Below are 17,323 nucleotides of genomic sequence, written 5' to 3'. Positions count from 1 at the left end.
ATTGTCAACTTATATGCTCCCAATATAGGAGCCCCCAAGTTTATAAGGAAATTGTTGGAAGACTTCAAAAGAGATATAGACAGCAACACACTGATAGTAGGGGATTTCAACACCCCACTGTCAAAAATGGACAGATCTTCCAAACAAAACATTAATAAACATATCGTGGCGCTGAATGACACACTGAATCAAAGAGACTTAACTGACACATATAGAACCTTACATCCCAAAGAAGAAAAATACCCATTCTTTTCAAATGCTCATGGCAGTTTTTCAAAGATAGACCACATGATAGGACACAAAGGAAGCCTCAGTAAATTCCGGAAAATTGAAATAATACCAAACTTTTTCTCAGACCACAAGGCCTTGAAACTCGAAATCAAACTCAAAGAGAAACTTCAAAAACTTGGAAACTCATGGAGACTGAACAGTACACTATTAAACAATGAATGGGTCAATAATGAGATAAGAGAAGAAATCAAAAAATTTCTGGAAACAAATGAAAATGAACAGACAACTGTCCAAAACCTATGGGACACAGCAAAGGCGGTCCTGAGAGGGAAGTTCATAGCAATACAGGCTTACCTAAAAAAGATAGAAACATTTCAAATAAAAGACCTAACACTACAACTTGAAGAACTGGAGAAACAACAACAAATAAATCCCAGAGCAAGTAGAAGGAAGGAAATAGTCAAGATTAGAGCAGAACTGAATGACATAGAGACAAAAAGAACAATTCAGAGGATCAACCAATCCAGAAGCTGGTTCTTTGAGAAGATGAATAAAATTGACAAGTCATTAAGCAGACTCATCAAGACAACAAGTGAGAGGACCCAAATCAATAATATCAGAAATGAAAGAGGAGAAATAACAACGGATACCACAGAAATACAAATGATCATCAGAAACTATTATGAACAATTATATGCCAAGAAATTTGAAAATCTTGATGAAATGGACAAATTTTTAGAAAAGTATAATCTTCCAACACTGAAGGAGGAAGAAACAGAAAGCTTGAGCAGAACGATAACAGCTGGGGAAATTGAAGCAGTAATCAAGAAACTCCTAGCACACAAAAGCCCAGGGCCAGACGGTTTCCCAGGAGAATTTTACAAAACATTTAAGGAAGAGCTAACCCCTGTCCTTCTTAGACTATTCCAAAAAATGCAAGAGGAGGGAAGACTCCCAGACTCCTTCTATGAGGCCAGCATCACCCTGATCCCAAAACCAGATAAAGACTACAAAGAAAGAAAACTACAGGCCAATTTCGCTGATGAACATAGATGCTAAAATCCTCAACAAAATATTGGCAAACCGCATCCAGCAATACATTCAAAAGATTATCCATCACGATCAAGTGGGATTCATCCCAGGGATGCAGGGATGGTTCAATATACGCAAATCAGTAAACGTGATACACCACATCAATAAAAGAAAAGACAAAAACCACATGATCATCTCGATAGATGCAGAAAAAGCCTTTGACAAGGTACAGCACCCATTTATGATCAAAACACTCAGCAAAATGGGAATAAATGGGGCATTCCTCAACGTAATAAAGGCCATATATGAAAAACCTACAACTAATATCATACTCAACGGGCAAAAACTGAAAGTTTTCCCACTAAGATCGGGAACACGACAAGGATGTCCGGTCTCACCGCTTCTTTTCAACATCGTATTGGAAGTCCTAGCCACAGCGGTCAGACAAGAGAAAGAGATAAAAGGCATCCAAATAGGAAAGGAGGAAGTAAAACTATCAGTGTTTGCAGATGACATGATAGTGTACATAGAGAACCCTGTAGACTCTACCAAAAAACTCCTCAACCTAATAAATGAATTTGGCAAAACAGCAGGATACAAAGTCAACATTCAGAAATCAAAGGCGTTTTTGTACACCAGCAATGCAATAGAAGAAGAAGAAATCAGAAAAAATATTCCATTCGATATAGCACGAAAAAAGATAAAGTACCTAGGGATAAATTTAACCAAAGACACAAAAGATCTGTATGCAGAAAACTATACAACATTGAAAAAAGAAATTAAGGAAGACACAAATAAATGGAAGCATATACTGTGCTCATGGATTGGAAGAATTAATATCCTCAAAATGTCCATACTACCCAAAGCAATTTATAGATTCAACGCAATCCCTATTAAGATACCAATAACGTATTTCACAGAAATAGAACAGACATTTCAAAAATTTATATGGAACCATAAATGACCCCGAATAGCCTCAGCAATTTTGAGAAAGAAACACAAAGTAGGAGGGATCACAATACCGGACATCAAACTCTACTACAAAGCCACCATACTCAAAACAATCTGGTACTGGCACAAGACCAGACCCATAGACCAATGGAACAGAATAGAAAGACCAGAAATAAGCCCAGGTCTCTGTGGACATCTAATATTTGACAAAGGGGGAAGAAGCATAAAATGGAGCAATAACAGCCTCTTCAACAAATGGTGTTGGGAGAGCTGGACGGCTACATGCAGAAAATTGAAATTGGATCATCAGCTGACACCATACACAAAAATAAACTCAAGATGGATAAAAGACTTAAATATAAGTCGCAACACCATCAAAGTCCTAGAGGAGAACATTGGCAGGAAACTCTCGGATATCCCACGCAGCAATTTTTTCACTGATATGTCTCCTAAAGCAAGGGACATAAAGGAAAGAATAAACAAGTGGGACCTCATCAAAATAAGAAGCTTCTGCACGGTGAAAGAAAACATCAGCAAAATGAAAAGGGAGCCAACCGTATGGGAAAATATATTTGCTAATGATACATCAGATAGAGGTTTGATCTCCAAGATATATAAAGAACTCACTCGACTCTACTCCAAGAAGAAAAACGATCCAATCAAAAAATGGGCAAAGGACCTGGGCAGATGCTTTTTTAAAGAGGAGATACAGAGGGCCCAGAGGCATTTGAAAGGATGCTCAGCATCACTAGCCATCAGAGAAATGCAGATCAAAACCACCATGAGGTACCACCTCACACCGGTCAGAATGGCCATCATAAACAGATCCACAAACAACAGGTGCTGGCGCGGCTGTCGAGAAAAGGGAACCCTAGTCCACTGTTGGTGGGAATGCAGACTGGTGCAGCCACTGTGGAAAGCAGTGTGGAATTTCCTCAGAAAGCTGAAAATGGAACTGCCTTTTGATCCAGCGATTCCACTGCTGGGTCTATACCCTGAGAACACCAAAACGCCAATACAAAAGAACCTATGCACCCCAATGTCCATAGCAGCACAATTTACAATAGCCAAGTCTTGGAAGCAACCTAAATGCCCATTAGTAGATGATTGGATCAAAATACCATGGTACATATACACAATGGAGTACTACGCAGCAGAAAGAAAAAAGGAAGTACTAAACTTTGCGACAGCATGGATGGAACTGTAGAGCATTATGCTAAGCGAAATAAGCCAGGGGGCGAAAGACAAATACCATATGATCTCACCTAGAAGCGGAACCTAACCAACAATACAAAGATGCAAGGAAAATATGACCAACAACACTGAAAGGAAAAGAAATCAACAGAGACAAGAGGGAAGGGGGGGGGCAGGGAAAGGGAAGGGAAGGGGAAAGTCAAGGAACATATAGCAAGGACTCATGGACAAAACCAAAGGGGAATAGCTGAGGGAGGGAAGGTGGGAGGGGGCAAGGGAAAGAGGTGGGGGGGAGGCAGAGACAAATGTATTTAAAAAGTAAGTAAAAAAAAAAGAAAAAAAAGAATTTTTTAAGTATTCATTTAAGGAGTGATAATGACAACTATTATTGTCACTTACTAAGGATTTACTATGTGTCAGGCACCTAGCATAACTTATCTTATTCAATAGTAAAAACTTTTTTGTAATGTATTATCATTTAATTTTATAGATAAGGAAACTGAAACCCTAAGTTTTTCGTCTAAGAGCTCACAATTAATAGGTCTTAGATAAGAGATTTGAACCCAGAAATATCTGACTTCAAAACCATTCCTTTCTATAGACTGTGGCACAGAACTAAGCATTATGAAATATACTGGAGTGGAAAAAAAGTGGGTTTACAAATAAATAATGCAATAATTAAAAATAATAAGAACATAAACTCTATGTTTTGCGTATTCACAACTGTAAACCTACTTTTGCCCCTCCCTGTATCTCTCCCCATAACCTAACTACAAGTTACTAGATAAATCTTGGACAAGAAATAAATTTAGATAATTAATAGAATTGGCATTTATCTACCTACTGTGACATTAGAGGATGAAAATAATGCCATGTAAACTCAAATAACTTTTAGTGCCTGCAATTTCTTTTATTTATTTATTAGCCCTTTTGTTTATAAATTATTTATGCCCTCCCTAATTCAGAAACTTGAAGTGACTTAGAAAGGTCTTTAAATGAAATATTTTTAAACATTTTGGAGTTCACACTTCAATAAAAATCAGATAAATACTCTTTCAGAAAATGGAAAAATATATACAAGATTGCAAATATTTATAGGAGTTCATGGGCTACCAATATCATAAATCCCACTTTAAGAACTCTTGCTTTAATAATGGGAATAAAACCTATAGCAGCTTCTAGCTTGGCCATTCAAGATCTTTGCCAAGAATTAGGAGAAAGTAGCCACCACACTCAAAAGCTCTTACACAGTAAAGAACCTGCACAGCTATACATGGTGCTGTATGAGGCCCTGAGAAACACAGTGGGTTTACTAAAGAAGGTGTTGTACTTCCTTTATTTTGTATCCCTAGTTCTCAGCACAATACCTGGTATACAATAGGTATCCAATTATGCTGACTCATGAACAAATGATTACTAAAACATTTTATTCCAAAATGATGTATGACTTAAAATGCAAATAATCTGAGAAAGGTAACATTGAGGTTAAAATTTAGAGTAAGGTTTAAATCCTTTGTGTCAATTCCTTTGAGATGGGGTAGGAAAGTCACAGTGTGGAATTTGTGAGTTTGAAAAGAAAAGTTTTCACCAAGGCATGAGTCAGGGAGGATTTCTGTTACCTAGTTCCTTTCTGAAGAAGCCAGGGAATGAGGAGTAAAAGAATAATGCAATTGTGGATTGCCACAGAATAAGTAGGCCTCAACAGCTGAAAACAACACACCCTCCACAAAACTAGAACATCTTAATGTTTTCCACAGGTTTAGTTTCCTTCCATGGAAACTACTGATTTATACTGATTCATAAATAGCTTCCACAGGCAAACACTTGGAGAAAGTCAAACGCAAGCATTGGGTTCCATGTACTCAGAGGTCTCAAATCTTCCTATTTATGGAAGGTTGTAAGTGTGCAGCCAGCATGACTTCTAGCCCTCAGTTTATATTCAGCACTCTTATAAGGCATTGCCAAATACATCATATTTAATCCTCAAACTTCTGGTTTCTGCAATTTAATCCAGTGAACATTTATTGAGGGGCTACTATGTGCCCGTGATAGGCCTAACCTAAAGAAATAACACCTGCAATCAATTCAGTATTAATTGCAAGAGAAAGGCTAATGAAGCAAGTTTTGTATGCTAATAAATTCCAGGTATTTATTGGGGCTCTTCAACCTCCTGGTGATAGCTTGTCCTGTTTATCTTCCACTAAGTCACCTTGGGAATCTCCTTTGGTAACACTGGCCACATTGGTTTAATAGCTAATTTTCTATTAGCTAAGAGACACTAAGACTTCCAGAGATCTCTTAGATGTCTGGACACTAAGAGATCCAGACTCTCTTATTCACTACTTTATCTCTTACATCTAGTATAAAGCCTGCTACAGTGTAGATACCTAGTAAACACTTGTTGAATAAAATAAGGATTAAAGAAATTTAAATAATTTTAAATATTTTCCAGAGGACAGATTATTTTCAAAGGATAAGGAACTACTATTCTGGAGAGAAGGGAACATGATAGGAGGAAGGAATTAAAGAAGAATTGTTTTCCTCAAAGGCAGGCTGATTAAGGCAATTAGACCATAAGCCTTCATTCTTGACATTTCTTAATGCTATAACTCTTGCATTTTAGTTTTTTATTCAATAAACTGTTTTCTGCTGACAGGACATGCTAGGCTTAAAAACCAATTTTCTGTATATATAAATTTTAAAGAAGCCTCTTCTTGTCCCCCTCTAGGAAAGGAGTTTGTTAGGTAGACTCTAAGAAGACCCTCTATGATCCAAGACTCTTATTATTTAGACCTTGTATAATCCACTGCCCTTGACTATGGGTGGAACCTGCTTCTAACAAATAGAACACAGCAAATGTAATAGGATGTCACTTCTGTGATTATGTTACATTAGACTGTAAGTTCTGTCTTGCTAAATGACTTTCTGATCTGCTTGTTTAGGTAAAACAAACTGCCGTATCTGGAGCTACTCAATGGAAAACACTAGGCGGCAAAGAACTAAAGACAGCCTCTGACAAATAGCCAGCAAAGAACTGAGGCCCTCAATCCCTCAGCCCTTGAGGGAATAAATCTTGCCAACAACCACTGGTTTTTGGAAGCAGATCCTTCCCCAGTTAAGCCTCCAGATGAGACCTCAGCCTTGGCTGACACCATAATGGCAGCTCTGTGAGAGAGTCTGAAGCAGAAAACCTAGCGGAACCATACCCAAATTCCTGACACACAGAACTGTGATATAATAAATGTGTATTGTTTTAAACTGTTAACGTCATGGTAAATTGTTCTACAGCAATAGATAATTAATGCAGAGGGGAAACATTCTTTTGTGTTTTCCTTTTGGCAAATAACCTTTGCAACATTATATTCCATATGTCAATTTAGTTCTAAGATTTAATAGCAAGAAGAGAGAACAGTAGCAAAAGTGATAAACAAATCTCAAAACAAATAATAGCAATGAACAGAAATACTAGAAACTGAGTAAGAGAATGAAAATGTATAGTCACTTAAAAAAAGAAAGAAAGAAAAAGAAAAAAAGAACCCCTTCTTTATAAACAATAAAAAGAATGCTCCAAAGACTTCAGTTTCAAGCCAAGATGTTGTAATAGGGTCAGGATTTAACCCACACACTTACACTGAAAGGGTTGCAAAACAGGCAAGCTATATAAAATAGCAGTTTGTAAGACACTACATCAGAATAACAAAGGACAATGATCTGTGAGAGATGAGAAACAAAGGAGATAAACCCTACAATTTACCCAGTTTACTGCATGAAGGAATTTTCCTGGCCACACTTCAGGAAGGGAAAATGTAGATAGAGTCCCATGATTTTCCAGAGACAAATCCGAAAGGTTGGGGAGACCAAGGCAACTAGAGTTCTCATGAAAGAGTATTAGCGAGAACTATACACAGAGAAATCTGGAGATCTGCTAGTGGTCTCCCTGAAGTAGTCAGCTGAGTAAGGATCAGTGCATATGTGTGGGGAAATTACCTGAAGCCAGCTAAAGAACCATCTGAAATGATCAGAGGTAACAGTGCCCGGCCCTCACATAGCGTTGTTAATAATGCCTGTCTCCATCATCCAGGCTGAAAAGCCTCAAAATTTATAGGGCATTGGCATAAGCATAAAGAAGGGTCTTGTCTCAATAGTGGTGAATGATTAGCTCTAGAATAAACATATCTTTGATTCCGATGATCAAATATGAAAAGCAAGGCCCAAAACAATCAGTTTCCGAGTAACAACTGCATACCTAAACAAAGACCAAGAATGATTTCAGAATACAAAAACACATATCTGGCATATAGAAAAGGTAAAATTCACAATGTCTGGCATCATATATAAAATCACCAGGAATGGTCAGGAAAATATGATGCGAAGTGAGGAGAAATATCAGTCTATAAAAATTGACACAAAACACTTCTGGCCAAGATGGAGGCATAGGTAGATACACTTTGCCTCCTCGCACAATCAAAAGAAGGACAAAAAATTTAAAAACAAAAAACAACCAGAACTTCCAGAAAATCAAACTGTATGGACAGAGGGGATGAGTGGCAGGGCAGCAGCTGGAGGACCAGGCCAGGTGGCAGCTGGCAGACTGGGCAGTCCCACATTTACATGTGAATAAACTGGGAGGAACAACCTGGGAGCGAGACAGACCATACAACCCAGGGTTCCAGGGCAGGAAAAGAAAGCCTCAAAACCTCTGGCTGTAAAAATCTGTGGTGGATGTGGCAGTGGGAGAAACTTCCAGCCTCACAGGAGTGTTCGTTGGAGAAACCGACAGTGTCCTAGAGCGTACACAAAACCACCCACCCGGAAATTAGCACCAGAAGGGCCCAAGTTGCTTGTGGGTAGTGGGGGAAGTGACTGAAAGCCAGCTGAGAGCCAAGCAAGTGGCATTGTTCCCTCTCTAATTCCTCACCCACATACAGTGCCACAGTGCAGGGACATGGGTTGCCCCACCCTGGTGAATACCTAAGGATCCACTCCTTACAATGTAACAGGAGCTCTGAGACAAAGAAATATGGCCCAAATGAAAGAACAGATCAAAACTCCATAAAAAAATAGAACTAAACGATGAAGAGTTAGCCAACCTATCAGATGCAGAGTTCAAAACATTGGTCATGAGGATGCTCACAGAAATGATTGAGTATGGTCACAAAACAGAGGAAAAAGTAAAGGCTATGAAAAGTGAGATAAAGAAAACTACAAAGGGAGCCAACAGTGAAGGGAAAGAAACTGGGACTCAAATCAATGATTTGGAGCAGAAGGAAAAAATAAACATTCAACCAGAAGAGAATGAAGAAATAAGAATTCAAAAAAAAATGAAGAGAGGCTTAGGAACCTCTGAGACAACTTTAGACATTCCAACATCTGAATCATAGGGGTGCAAGAAAGAGAAGAGGAAGAGCAAGAAATTGAAAACTTATTTGAAAAAATAATGAAGGAGAACTTCTCCAATCTGGCCAAGGAAATAAATTTCCAGGAAGTCCAGGAGCTCAGAGTCCCAAAGAAGTTAGATCCAAGGAGACACACACCAAGGCACATCATAATTATATTACCCAAGACTAAAGATAAGGAGAGAATCTTAAAAGCAGCAAGAGAAAAGGAAAGAGTTACCTACAAAGGAGTTCCAACAAGATTATTGGCTGATTTCTCAACAGAAACCTTACAGGCAAGAAGGGGCTGGAAAGAAGTATTCAAAGTCATGAATGGCAAGGACCTACATCTGAAATTACTCTATCTAGCAGAGCTATCATTTAGAATGGAAGGGCAGATAAAGTGCTTCCCAGATAAGGCCAAGTAAAGGAGTTCATCATCACCAAGCCTTTATTATATGAAAGGTTAAAGGGATTTATCTAAGAAAAAGAAGATCAAAACTATGAACAGTTAAATGACAATAAACTCACAGCTATCAACAACTTGAACCTAAAAACAAAAACAACTAAGCATACAAATAGAACAGGAACAGAATCACAGAAATGAAGATTACATGAAGGGTTATCAGTGGGGAAGGCGAGGGGGAGAAAGGAGGAGAAGACATATGGAATAAGAATTATAAATTGTAAGTACGAAATAGATAGTGGGGGGCAATTAAGAATAGCATAGGAAATGGAAAAGCCAAAGAACTTATATGTATGACCCATGGACATGAATTAAGCAGGGGAGGGAATATTAGTGGGAGAGGGGATAAAGGGCAGAGGGGAATAAAGGGGAGACAAAAATGAGACAACTGTAATAGCATAATCAATAAAATATACTTTAAGAATAAAGAAAGAAACAAAATTGACCCAAACCAATACAGATGTTAAAATAGTAGAAAAGAATATTAGCACATTTTATCATTGTATTCCATATGTTCAAAAAGGAAAGTATGTATGTAAAAGATATGTAAAAGGCCTAAATAAACCTTCTAGAGATTAAAAAAAATTACAATATGTGAGATGAAAAAAATACACTGGATGGTATCAATGTCATATAAGATATTGCAGAAAAATTAATGAACTTGTAAACATAACAGTAAAAATTATCCAAATTGTAACACAGGAGAAAAGTTAAATTTTAAAACATAAAAAAGGAAATAGAATAAAAAGAAAAGAGCAACATTTATCTGTGACTTCAGCAACCTAATATAATGTATAATTTAAGTCCCTGAAGTGGATGGAGAAAGTGGGTGGGGAGAAAACACATTTGAAGAAATGATAGCCAAGGGCCTGAATAGACACTTTTCCAAAGAGGACATACAAGTGGCCAATAGACTTATGAAAAGATGCTCAGCATCACTAGCAATCAGAGAGATGCAAACTAAAACCACAAGATATAATCTCATGCCTGCTAGAATGGCTACCATCAATAAATCAACAAACAAGTGCTGGAAAAGATGTAGAGAAAAGGGAACCCTTATGCATTGTTGGTGGGAATGCAAATTGGTGCACTGTGGAAAATAATATGGAAGTTCCTCAAAAAATTAAAAGTGGAACTACCTTATGACCTCGAGATTTCACTTCTGACTATATATCTGAAGAAACTCTAAACACTATTTCAAAAGAAGATGCAGTCCTGTATTCATTGCAGCATTATTTACAATAGCCAAGTGCTGGAAACAGCCTAAGTGCCCATCAGTAAATGAATGGATTAAAAAACTGTGGTACATTTACACAATGGAATACTACTCAGCAGAAAGGAAGAAGGAACTCCTACCCTTCGCAGCAGCATGGACAGAACTGGAGAGTATTATGTTAAGTGAAATAAGCCAGGTGATGAAAGACAAATACCATATAATCTCACCTATAAGTGGAACCTAATCAATATAACAAACAAATGAGCAAAATATAATGAGAGACTTGGAAATAAAGAACAAGCTGACAGTGACCGGAGGGGAGAGGGAAGGGGAATAACAGGGGGAAAGAAGAGAAAGGAGCAAGCAAAGGAACAGAAATAGAGGATTTATGGGCACAGACAAGGAATGAGGAGAATTGACTATGGGATTGGGAGTGGATAGGGTAGGGGAGAGCAATGGGGAAAAGGCAAGACAACTGTAACTGAACAACAATAAATATTTAAAAAAGAGCAAAATAAATGAACAAAATAGAACTAGATCCATGAATACAGAGAACAGATGGATGATTGCCAGAGGGGAGGGAGTTGGAGAAGGCTGGGTGAAACAGGTGAAGGAATTAAGAAGTACAAATTGGTAATTACAAAATAGTCATGCGGATGTAAAGTACAGCATAGGAAATATAGTCAATAATATTGTAATAACTATGCACGGTACTAGGTGGGTACTTGAAATATCAAGGGGGATCAGTTTATAAAGTACATGATTCTATAACCACAATGTTGTAAACCTGAAACTAATACAAAATAATGCTGAATGTCAACTGTAAGTGAAAAGATTAAAAAATAAATAAAATGTATGAATCAGGAAATAAAAAGATTCTGGAAGCTGTGTACAACTCCTCTTTCAGTTGCCAATGACAAGCCTTGTAAGTTTCCTTGCTTATTAAATCTACTATCTACCTACCAATCTGAAGTGATCTATCTTTCTTCCATTTCTTCCTGCCTTATGATTAGGGGAGTGGGTTTCAAATTACCCACAGGAAGCTCCCAAAGAGGTTGTGAACCAACAACATATATACACAAAGATTTGCACAGAAATATCTGAGGCAGCTTTATTTATAATAGCCAAAAAACAACCCATATCCATCAACCAGTGAATGGATAAACTGCATTGAACAGAATACTATTCAGCAGTATAAATGAATGAATTATTAATATAAATAACATGCAAGAACCTCAAAATATTATCCTGAGTGAAAGGAGCCAGAAAAAGAAACAGTGCATGCTTTATGATTTCATATTCATAAAACTCTGGAATATGCAAACTAATACATTTCTGTGAGTGATAGATATGTTCATTATATCAATTATGGTGATTCTTTCACAGATATATATTTATCAAAATTTATTAAATTGCATACTTAAATTATTGCAGTTTATTGCTTGGTAAATTTTTATTAATATAGCTGTTTTTTATAAAGAGCAAAAAATGGCATTGAATATTTGAATAGAGAATGAGGAAAAAGAACCACTTGGTATGGTCATTCAACTGACAAGATAAATATCCATAATTTATTGCAAGGGAGGTAAATTTTGAAACATTTATAACCATCAAAAGAGGAAAAATGTAAATTCTATGTATAACATTGATTTTTACTAATGTAATTTGTTAAATGTGATAAATATTTTCCTTATTAAAAAAATTCTCTGAAGTATATATCTCTTATAAATCTAATATGATGGACCCTACATGGAAAACATGCCTGCCTACCTATTACACAATCTAGATTTATAAATGCATCACATTTTGTTCCTAAACCACCTGGACTTCTGTTTTTTATTACATAATTAGTTAGGAAAGGAAGATTTTGAGGTACCTCTTGAGAGGACCAGCCAAATCTTCAAAATTGGGCCAGATTAAACTCTTAGGCATGGCTGTCTCCCACTGTTGCTAAGTGCTTTCCTCACCATATTCATTCAATCAATTATTATTGTCTCCATTTTGCAAATGGAAAACTGAAGCTCAGTAATTTTAGCTGGCTTACTCAGTTGCACTGGAGGGTATCATCTAGCTCTATATTAGATAGGTTAAATTATAACATCTAGGATATTCACACAAAGAACATGAGAGTTAATATTCATTGAGGACAAGGTCATGTTATAGGCTCTCTATTCGTGTTATTAAATTTAATAATGGTGAAAATTCTGAGGGTTTATTTTGTCATTCCTGATTTTCAAATATGGAAAACAAGCAAGAAATGGGTCAGCCCTTGTGAGTCACTGAAGAGCTGAGTGTGGATTACAAAGATGATAAGCAAGCCCAGACAGACAGATGAGTTTGAGAAGCAGAAGAGATAGAAACCAAGGAGATGGCAGAGGTGCAAAGCCTGCATCCTGGAGTCCAAAGACAATTTGCTGGAAAAGATAGTTTAGCTGTAGCTGCCTTTTATTTACATTTAAGGCCCTTGAGGTCATACTCCTCTATTTCTTAAGGGAGTAGTGGCAATCTATGACAATGTTCTAGCTGGCTCATGGAGATAAATCTGTGATTGGACCTTGACCAGCCTTCATGTCCTTCTCTGAGTCCTTTACGACATAATTTTCCTAAACCCCAGAACACAGATTCCCCTGTTTAGTATTCATTTGATCCATGTTACCCGATGGTAAATTATTTGTAGTGCAAATAATGCAGTGTCAGATATCTTCTATTTGCCCCTCCAGATCTACCCACCCCCACCCCTTGCTCTCTGTCCCAAAGGCTGAACTGTATGATCACATCAAGGGTGTCTTTGCCCAACTCGGTTCAGTGGATGGGTACCCTGTCAGGATATGGGAGGGGAGGCGAGGATGAGATTGAGTTATTTCTTGGCTTCCTCCACGCAGAGTTATTTCAGGCTGGCTGCAGCCCTCAACCACTCACAGTTCCTGTCAGATGCTACTCTCTGGTTTATTGGAACCACTCTCTTCTCTTTTCTTTCAGGCCCAGGAATAGTAACAGTCGTACCATTCATGCACTATCCCATGTGGTTCTCTTCCCACATCTTCGTAAATTGTTCCTTTTTAAGTCTTCCTGAAATTATTCTAATATTAATGTCCTATGTGTTTCCTGCTGGGACCCTGACTGATACACACTGTTACTGAGTAATGGAGGTGGAACTGGAACTCAGACCTAGTCTGGCTCCAAAGCCCATAGTCTTACCACTACCCTGTCTTTACTCTGATAGCTTAAGCACAGCAGATCAAGAGGAAACAATACAACTTTCTCACTCATTTCAATTCAACAAACATGAACAGAGCATCTACTATGTGTTAGTATTCACCTGGAATCACAGATTGCTGAACCTTTCTGAGTCTCCTTTATCTAAGAAGTGTGAATAGAACTATATATCCAAATTGCAAGGTTGTTCTTAGAATAATATAGTATTCTCTATAAAATGTGACAAATATGTCGCTCATTTTTATTTCCTTAGAATCTTCTACAATTCCAGGTTCATAAAAAGACTCCAATAAATGTTATTTGAATGATTGATTGAATGGATGGATGGATGGACAGATGGATGGAACATGCCTGTGTTTTGTACATGCTAGAGATGTGTGATGTATTAACTTCCTCTTCAAGTGAACTTTGAGCATTCCAAGAGGAAATGGCTTCCCAGCTTCTGTTGGGGGCACTTCTACTTTAAGACTGAGAAGGCTGGGAAACAGGATGAAGTCCAAATCTGCTATACTTGCCCAAGGATCACCCTTCTGAAAATAAATGGACTGAGTCTGTACTTATGAAAAAAAAAACTTTACATCGATTTTAAAATCATCAATAGAACTTTTTGCAGATACCTGAAAAAAGACTCGAAAAGGCTAAATTACTTCCAAAATAGAATTTTAATTAATTACAGTAAATACAAATTGATCAGTAGCATATGGATTAAATTTATCCTTAAGGACACTTATTTAAACATTTAAGGGGGAAATGTGTCTTTTGAAACATATTCTCATACTCTGGATTATGTCCAGTGTAGAACATTTAAAATAAATTTTCAAATTTTATGTGAATCCAGATCTCTAGTATGCTCACTCAGTCTTCATCCAGAGATACAGATGGAAAGTTATTTTTAGTTTAAAAATGGAATTCTCAAAAGAAGCTGAAAATTGGAAGGCCAGCATTCAAGTTCCAGCTTGACCATTTATTGTGTGAGCTTGGCAAAGCTGCTTACCTCTGTGAGACTGTTTTTATCTTGTGAAAACCAAATTAATACCTGTGTATTTCACTTGGTATCTGTGAGGGTCAGATGAGATGATTTATACCAGAATTTGGTAGTTGGTAAAGGGCTACAAAAATTAAACAATTATTTTGTGCCATGCACACAGTAGACACTCTATAAATATTTTCTCTTGGCATAAACATTTGTTTTAACTAGGAAATACATGACTTACTTCCTTTTCCTTTGTGTTTCCCTTCCATCATCACACACTCAGTTTTCAGTTCACCTAATTCTCACCCATTTGACTGAACTGCATATGGATTCTTAATGTTGGTTTCTGACATTAGTTTTCCAGACTCCCAAAACCCTGGAAGAAGGACTAATAAAGCTTTATTCAATTAACACAAAGAACTTGCCCTTTTATCCTGCTAATATAGCTTACTAAAATATAATCTACCAATAATTTTGCTGAACAGCTCTGGCCCAGAGCAGGATAAACTGTGCCAAACTGCATCAACCTGTTGAAGGGCATTTAAATGATGCGGTGTTGATTTGTCTTTACTGTTCCAGTAGCTTTGACCTAAAGTAACTCCAGGGTGGAAGTAAACCATTCAGGAATTCCAGAAGCTGTTCTCTCTAGCTTGCTTTCTTCCCTGACCCCAAAGACTAAAGCTGTGTTTTGTGGTCATTTATTTTTTACTTGTGTCTGTGCCACATCTGACTCCTTTAAAGATACATTTTTTAATATTTTATGTTACATTTAGATGTAGAGAAAAAGTTTTAGATATAGAAAAATATTGCCAAAATTATAACAAGAGTCCTCATATGTTCTTCACCCAGCTTCCACTAATGTTAACATCTTACATACCAACAGTCCAATGACCAAAACCAAGATATTAATGTTGGCACAATATTACCTAAATTACATACTTTATTTTTATTTTATTAGTTTTTACACTAATGAACATTTTCTATTCCAGAATTCAAGTGAATGTACCATATTTCATTTAGTTAACATTTCTCCTTAGTCTCCTTTATTCTGTGACACTTCTTTACTCTTTCCTTGTCCTTTATGACCTTGACACTTTGGAAAAGTACTGGTCAGTTACTTTGCAGAATGTCTGTTAACTTGGGTTTTTCTGATGTTTTGTCATTATTATATTAAGGATATGCATTTTTCACAAGAGGACCACAAAAGTCTTGTTGTGCTCTTCTCAGTACATCATATCAGAGGATACATGACAGCAATATGTCTTATGACTGGTGATGTTAACCTTCATCTGTTGATTAAAGTTGTGTCTGCTGAGTTTCTTGGGGCTGAGCCCCTAAAGATCCCTGACTCCTGATATTTTTTTGTAGTCCCCTCTCAAATCTATACCATGGTTCATCTATGTGACAAGTAGCATGTGGCAGAAATGATGGTATGTTATTTTCAATATAGGTTATAAAAGACTGCAGCTTCTGTCTTGAGTATGCTCTCTTAGATCACTGTCTGAAGAAAACTATGTTGTGAGCAGTCCTACAGGAAGGCCCACGTGTCCTGTTTCATTATTTCTGCCAATAGTCACATGAGTGAGCTTGAAAGTGAATTCCCTAGTTGCTTCAAGGTGACTGTAGTCTTAGCCGACAACTTGACTGTAGCCTGAGAGACTCTGAACAAGAACCATCCAGCTAAGCCTCTCCCAAATTTCAAACCCTCAAAAACCCTGTGAGATAATCAATGCTTATTGCTTTAACCTTCTAAGTTTTGAGGTAATTTGTTCTGTAGCAATAGATAACTGATACACTAGGCCAGACCCACAGATTAATTGAGGAGGCAACAACCAAGAACACGCCTCTCCTGACTCCAGGAAAGATTGGTGTTCTATAAGGCTGCAGACAGATTTCATCTGCTCTCACAAACAGGTTCATTTATTCAGCTAGCTTCCCCAGTCCATTCTGTCCTGTACATCAAGGACAGGGCAGCCTAACTATGGAGTTTCTAAGTACAATGGAATCTGAAGGAAGCAAGGCTCATCACAGCTATCATGTGATTAAAACATTCCTTCCTGAACACTGAATGTGGAAGATGGGGGGTGGATAAGGCAGGGGAGAGTAATGGGGGAAAAATTGGGACAACTGTAACTGAACAACAATAATTTTTTTTTTAAATCCCTTCCTCATTTCACCATTTCAAAGCACCTGACTACCATGGAGATTGATGCTGTAATAACAGGCAGCCAGTGGGCAAGAGAACAATAAAAGTATGTGCTGTACAGAAAACAGAACTGTCCATAGATTAGCTCTCTGGAAAGAAAGTTTCCAGGATTGGCAGAGGTATGCTGTGAAGGGCAGGAATGCTGGCACTCACAGAAAGCAAGAGAGGCAAGCAGTTTCTGGTTACTGCAAAGCAGCCAGGTGAAAGGCAACTATTCAAGCAATTGTATAGTAGGGAAGCCATTATGCTGCCTTGATTTGGGGCAATATAGAAGAATAGAATATGCCAGATGATTGGAAAACTTCTGGAATTTAAAGCAATGAGGATGATTCAAGCCAATTCACGTCAATAAGCACTAAACATGTACATATAATCCAAGCACTAACTTCAGGGGATACACAGATTATTAAAAGATGTGATTCCCGTGCTTAAAAGCTAATATACATACTGTAGAGGTGTGAGG

Source organism: Pteronotus mesoamericanus, unplaced genomic scaffold (assembly GCF_021234165.1).
Source record: "Pteronotus mesoamericanus isolate MK-2021 breed Mesoamerican mustached bat unplaced genomic scaffold, CSHL_Meso_final contig_173, whole genome shotgun sequence".
Lineage (NCBI taxonomy): Eukaryota > Metazoa > Chordata > Mammalia > Chiroptera > Mormoopidae > Pteronotus > Pteronotus mesoamericanus.
Note: the sequence above shows the minus strand (reverse complement) of the source record.